The sequence below is a fragment of the Camelina sativa genome, chromosome 17 (assembly GCF_000633955.1).
Source record: "Camelina sativa cultivar DH55 chromosome 17, Cs, whole genome shotgun sequence".
Classification (NCBI taxonomy): domain Eukaryota; kingdom Viridiplantae; phylum Streptophyta; class Magnoliopsida; order Brassicales; family Brassicaceae; genus Camelina; species Camelina sativa.
The window spans coordinates 18,368,664-18,376,286 of NC_025701.1; the positions used below are offsets into that span (position 1 = coordinate 18,368,664).

Sequence of the window (7,623 nt, forward strand, 5' to 3'; positions counted from 1 at the left end):
TATCTCTCTATCATTATTTTTGCATTCTATGTATTGAAAAATCAAATTAACTACAGGTACATTCTTAAGTAATCATCCATGCGTTTGTACTTCACGTCCGGATAAAGACAAGAAGCTTCTTCGTCTTCTCCGACTTCGTGATCAGTGAGACATCCTTCGTAGAAGATGTGATAGAAATGTCCTACCGCCGCTTGGTGTGAAATCTCCATTTCTACATACACATGTATAAAGGAAATCAAATAAAATATATGGGCTTTATTTAACAAATGAATCTAAAGCCTGGCTTAGTAAGGCTGTAAATGCATGCTCAAAATTAAAAAAATGGGTTGAACAAAATTGCGTTGAATAATATTCAACCTATTCATCTTCAAAATAGTGTTTGAATAAGTTGAAGATTTTTGTTGTAGGATTAATTTATTTTTTCAATTTTTTAGGTTGAACGGGCTGAATAGTTTTTTCCAACCTTTAAAATGCAAATGGTGAAAATTGGTTGAATAATTTTTTTCAACCTGTTCAATCTTTACAACTGTGCAACTATTTGCACCCTAAGTTTTATATTGCCGAATATGGTGTAAACTAGTTAAACTACGTTAACTCACTATGATTGATTAGACTTACGTTCAATGTTGGCAAGGAAGTCTTGCGCAGCAATATTGGTTTTCTCCAATTCATTTCCGGTTAGCTTTTCCCATATCTGAACTAATTCGAGCTGCGTGAGAACATTGTCGGGAGGTCTGATGTTCACGGTTTTGTTTAATGTTCTCGGATCGTTTAACATCTTTTCGATATATCTTGCGATATCGTCTTCATCTGCCAGTACCACTATGAAAAAAAAAAAATCGATTGGTATAAAACCACAATGAGAGGAGAAAAGTCTGAAAGAGACTGCTCAAAATTTATATATTTATATTTACCTTTAACATTTCCATCACCATAAATATTAAGTTTTTTCTTTGGCAGAAGTAAAGTTGCCATCTGACATAATCTCCCGGCGAAGAAAGCGGCAAAGCAAGCACCCACAACGTAAGTGTATTGGATTCCGGCAGCCTCTATAGCCTTACGTACTTCCATTTTTTGGTCTAAGGTTTCTCTTCCAGGCGGTAGCGCGTGTCCCATACGTGGTGGATCCATACCAAATTCAGATGGTAAAAACCGCTGAAAATAGTTGTAGTAAGAAATAAATAACCTTCAATTTGTTTCACTACTAGGTTAAGTTTTTGCTTTTACCTGTGTAGTGCAAGAATAATAGTTCTTTTTTTATATAGTTTATGTGTTTTTCGATTTAATTATAATATTCGAATTTATATTAATATTAAGGATTATAAATTATAATATAAAAGACACACCGATCAATATCTATTAATCATGACATTAGAATTCAGATGTATCAAGGTTAATCAAGCATCGCTACAAGAAAATAATTTTATTAAGACGAAATATTTAGTCACAATACAAAGTATTTAGTCACAATATAAACATTGTTACGAATTTGTGACGATTTTTGAATGGTTGCAATACAATGGTCACAAATTTTTATTTGTAACAAAAACGTCACAAGAGTTGCAACGAATATATTAGTAACCATTTTGTCATCAATAACTACGACACCAAAAAGTAACAAAACTGTCTTAATTACAGACTAACAAAACGTCTTTAAATCGTCACAATTCGTGTTTAAAATAACGTTTTAATTATGTATCTTATTGTTACGAAACTATAGTCTCAAATGGTCACAAATGATAATTAGAAATTTGTCGCAAAATTTTAACAAATACTCAAAAATCATGATATTTTGTGACTATCATAATGTCCAATTTTATCATTAGAAGTTATTTTCAAATGGTGTTATTAATAAAAATTCATTGCATATGATAAAATTTATAACTAAAAAATCAGTCTCAAAACAATATTATTTTTTAAATTTATGATCATACAAATTTTTATACACATAAACATTAGATATACATTATAAGCTATCTTTATTCTTACAAAAAAAAACAAAATCACAAATTCGTCCAGATGAACATATTCGATGATAGCTTCCATGTTATAACTCCTATGGAAACGATTTCAGGCTTTCTGGAAAGGTAAGACTCAGATCTTTCCAACGGTTGGTAGATCAGCTTCTGGTTCAATTTGTAGCAGTGGAAAACGATTTCACAAGATGACTGATGTTAATTCGCGGATCTGCGCAGAATAGGTTTGAGAAAACATGTATAACTTTTAATCTACAAAAGGGGTTAAAAAATCCTTTGGGGAAAACTTACATCTATGGGTTGGAAAATTGCTCACCAAAATTCGTCCATAAAAGAGTCCGTTTACCCCTTATTTTCCACCATCTCCTAGAGTATGTAAGATCTGTCCTTAATCTCAATTGTGGCTCCTTGTTCTCTTTCTCTCAAATGTTTCACTCTCTCTCTCTCTAGGTTATGGAGGCACAAAATTATAAAGAATAAAACTCTAATCATCTCTTAAATAAGTCTTGTTAAATTAGGGTTAGAGACTTAGCTTAATGGGCTTTGTATAAATGACATAACAATTTATACTATTTTATGACTAAAGTTTACTCATTTTTATGTCACAAACTGTGACTTGCATATCTTTTATAAGTTCATAACTAATTTGCAACAACATATTGGTCACAATGTAGTCATAAGAGTGACGATTAATATTATCGTAGCATATTCGTCACTAATTGTGACAAACTTTTATTACTGAGTTTTTTCGTCATAATATAGTGACAAAGATACTATGAATTTGTTACAAATAAACTTAGTCATAATATCGTATTTAAGTGTCACAAATTTGTGACGGAAATTTTTTATCTCAAAAATACGTCTCAATAAACTTATTTTCTTGTAGTGATGCATGTATCAAAGTTATCTAATCTTTTTAATTCTATAAGTTAGATTGAATAAGATCTAGATGATTTTGGTAATTAGACTTCATGATAGAAATTATAAAAGTTAAACTAGATTCTATAGATTGACCTCACAAGTTTGTAATTAAACCAATAAAATCTTAACCTCTACTTTATATATACCTTAACGTTACCAGCCTCTTTGATGGCTTCGACGAGCTTGAGCTGGAAAAGGATACTATGGCTACGGATGTGAACGCCAGACATGGCGGAGACAACGACGTCAACAAGTTTCACGGCGGAGACGAGGCTCTGGTGGTCGGAGAAAGAAGCTTCAACGATACGTGCACCGAGTTTCTTAAAAGAGAGAAGGAGTTGGACTTTCTCGACGTTGTGAAATTATTTGCATTAAACTGCGAACCGTAGTCATCTTTGCTACCGGTGCAAAAGTCTCTTCAAAATCTTTCCCTTCAACTTGAAAATTGCCAAGAACAACAAGACGAGCTTTATAACGTTCAATAGAACCATCGGCTTTATATTTGATTTTATATACCCATTTATTTCCCAAAGCCTTCTTTCCAAGAGGTAAATCAACAATACTCCATGTTTTAGCAATTTCTTGTGCATCCACTTCATCTGCCATAGCCCCATTCCAAACATCGTACTTCACAGCATCTTTAAAAGAAGTTGGTTCAACGCCGGTTGTCACAGCGGCGAGGAACACGCGATGTGGCGGTGAAAATAACTCATCTGAAATAAAATGAGTGAGAGGATATGGGGTTGTACCTGGAGCCGTAGACGAGGACGTAAGAGCGAGAGGAGCGTGATGGGTATCATGTTGAACAAATGTGTTATAAGTGTAGTAATCCTTAAGGCGAGTAGAGGGGAACTTTTGGCGCTTGCCTTGTCCCAATTCTTCATCCACAAGAACGGGAGAAGTCGTAATAGGGACCGGAACAACCGTATCGGTTTCCTTAGAATCAACAACAACAATCGCATCGTCTATTGAAGAAGTAACGTCATTGTGTATACGATCGTTAGAAACAACGGGATCGGGAAAAGGTGTCGGAGAGGCACTAACATCAGCTGACGGAGATGGAAGAGAAGAATCCGAAGGAACCAAAACTGTATCACGTATCTCCGGAGTAGGTGGTTCCTCACGCAGCAGACTGCTCCCCCTGTCACGAACATCCTGTTGCACGTACCAATCTCCACGTTCGCATGCAGTCGTGGGTGAGCCATGCAAAGTTTGGTCGTGCTTTGTCAAAAATGGGAAAACGTCTTCTTGGAAAATAACATCACGTGAGACTAAAAATTCTTCTGTTTCTATATCATAGACACGCCAGCCTTTCTTGCCAAAAGGGTAACCCACAAAAATGCAATGTCGACTTCGTGAACCAAATTTATCTTTATCTCGAGCTCTCAAATGAGTATAACAAGAAGACCCAAAAACTCTTAAATGGCTGTAATCTGGTTTGTTGCCAAATAAAACTTCATAAGACGTCCGACCATTGTGAAGCTTAGACGGAGTACGATTAATGACATATGCAGCGGTAAGTATGGCTTCACCCCAAAATTTAACAGGCAAACCAGTTTGAAACAACAACGATCTAGCAACATTAAGAATGTGGCGGTGCTTACGCTCAACCCGTCCATTTTGTTGCGGTGTACCAACACATGACGTCTGATGAATAATACCTTTGCTGGCAAAAATTTTTGCCAAACACATAAACTCGGTGCCATTATCACTCCGCACCATCTTAACTCTCTTATCAAACTGACGTTCAGAGTAAGCGCAAAAATTTTCCAAAACACGTCGAACTTCCGACTTTTCAAGAAGAAGGTGTGTCCAAACAGAACGTGAAAAATCATCAACAATGGTGAGAAAATAAACAGCTCCACAAAAAGATGGAATGCGATAGGGTCCCCAAACGTCAACATGAATTAACTCAAAACACTCTGTAGTTTTATTAATACTTTCAAGAAAAATATCTCTTGTTTGCTTAGCCCGAAAACATACGTCACAATGACTAGAACTAGCGGAGTTCGACAAACCAGAGAAAACAGGTAAAGAAGAAAGCAAAGAAAACGCAGGATGTCCCAACCGCTGGTGCCACAAAGTCTGATCAACAGAAGTTGCCACTCTAGTCACACTCGCTGTCGCCACATCCGTCAAATAATAAACCCCATCACGCTCTTTCCCGGCTCCAATCAGAGTCCTAGTGAAACGGTCCTGTAAAATATAAAGAGTATCGGTAAACAATGCAAAACAATTCTTCATTTGCTTGAGAATTTGCGATACTGAAATCAAAGAACAGTTCAAATTTGGCACATAAAGAACATCCATCAGCGATACACGATCTGTGAGATGCAATGTGCCTTTGCGATTGGAAAAGGTAATACTACCATCAGCAAACCCAACCGAGCATGACGAAGTATCAACCATATCGGTTAGAAGGGAAATGTTCCCAGTCATGTGGTGGGAAGCTCATGTATCAATAATAACATCACCATAAATCTTACCAGACAACTTATCAGGGTTTTGTTTCATCCTCTCTTCAGCCACCAAAGAAATGGCTTTCCATTGTTCGGGAGTGAAGTCAGAGAAAGCCGTGACGTTTGGTACCGTAGTGTGAGCAGCGACAGCCTGTCCGCGACCTCGACCAGAGCCTCGAGCACTACTCGAACCACGACCCCGACCAAGTCCAGCTCCTCTTCCATTAGGGCGACCGTTGCGATCGGTGTACCACTCGGGATAGCCCACTAATTGCCAACAAAACGCCTTCTCATGACCAGCACGACCACAGTTGGAACATATCAAATGTTTTTCTCTGCTCCGGTCACCACCAAACGGACCATTATTCTCTCCACGGTAATCACTAGACATCAAACCAAAACCAGAAGGATCTTTGCGAGCAACAAAACCAACGGCGTCGTGCTGATGCTCCCGAGACTTAACAGAAGATAATCTTTTCTCCTCACGAATAACACGTGAGTATGCTTGCTCCAAAGCTGGAGAAGGATCAACATCAACAATGGAAGTAATCACGTTTGCAAATCTGGATTCATCGAGACCCATGACAAACTGATTTACTTTTTCTTCTTCTCTCTCCTTTGCAATAGTTGCATAAACACCACATGTACACCCACCACAAGAACACACAGGCAGTGGTTTGTATGTGTATAACTCATCCCATAAACCAGCAATCTTACCGTAATAATCAATTACGGACTGGCCATCTTGACGACAAAGAGCGATTTGAGATCGGAGATGGTTAACACGAACCTTGTTTCCAATCGAAAATCTCTTCCTTAAATTCTCCCAAAGCTCATGTGCGTTGGTGAGAAAAGAAACGGTAGAACGGACACGCGGCGCAATCGACGTACGTAACCATCCAATGACCATGGAGTTCACCGAAGTCCATGATTCCAAGTCGGAACTATCAGCCCCTGGCCTCTTCAAGGAGCCGTCAATGAAACCAATCTTCTTCTTTGCCCGAAGGGCGTTGAGCATCTCGGCAGCCCATTCATTGTAATTATCGCCGGTCAAGGTAACTGCAGATATCATTGCCCCTGGGTTATCAGTAGAAGACGTAAAGTACGGAGCCATCACGGTGTTCTCTCCATCGGACGAGCTGGTGACGGTAAGTGGTCCAGACGTAGTCATAGATTTAGTCTCAGCAGTAGCCATGACTCTCGAGAAACAGAAACAAAAGAGGAAAGAGTAAAACGATTCAACCGAATCAAAAGAGAAAACAAAGAGATCTCGTTCTAGAGATTTAAAAAGAAAACAGAAAAAATACAAGATCAATCGATCTTAGAAGTTAGGTTTCAGGATTTTATGCTCTGATACCATGTAGAAATTATAGAATCTGTGTGTCTTTTATTAACAACGGCATTACAAAAATATATATACAAGAATACGAAAACCCTTACGAGACTTGTCAAACAAGTAAAAGACATAAGTCGGTTAACTAGGCCCAACAAAACCAATCTCCGACCGCTGCAAAACATAAGTCTCGTGACCTTCAGCCAAACAAGCCTTTACTAATTACTATTCTCTTCCCTATGTACCCAGTTGCTCCCACCACCAAAAGTCCAAAACACGCGTTTTCTCACCGTGTTTGTTCTCTGATCCTATTTTGTTTGTTTTCTGATCTATATGTTTTTTTTTTTGTAGAAAGTGCCTCGCTTGATCGTGTATTTATATATGCAGGGAGTCCGGATTCTATATACATATAATGAGTGTGTGTGTGTACACAGCAGTACACCTAATGCATTTTAAGTAAAGATATCGACAGTTAAAATTATTGAATCAAACTCAAGACTTTAATGAATAACTCTCGTATTATTGCTTTACAAACTTCTCAAAACTAAAGCCTCATTAATCTCTCTAATCTCACAAGTGTTGTTACAACTCAACAACTCTTTATATATAGAGAGATTCATAATATTTTCTTTAATTAAAATAACAATTAGATAACTCCTAATTTGTCCTAATCCTAATCTCTTTGGGAACCATATCTTGGTGAGATTAGGATGTCTTCAAGCTCAAGCTATTTCAAGCTTATCCTCAACATTCACCCCCATAAGCTTGAAGTCCTTCTTTGACACATCTTGTACACCAACATAGTCTCTCATCTCCTTGAATTTGATCCTTGCAAGTGGTTTAGTCAATATATCAGCCATTTGTTCAACACCATGGACATGCTCAACCTCCACCTGCTCATTCTCAACACACTCACGAATAAAATGATATTTCC

The 7,623-nt window shown here is 37.6% G+C and overlaps 1 pseudogene; it reads right to left on the reverse strand.

Moving 5' to 3' along the window:
- LOC104759611 lies at nt 1-7,309 on the reverse strand (annotated as a pseudogene).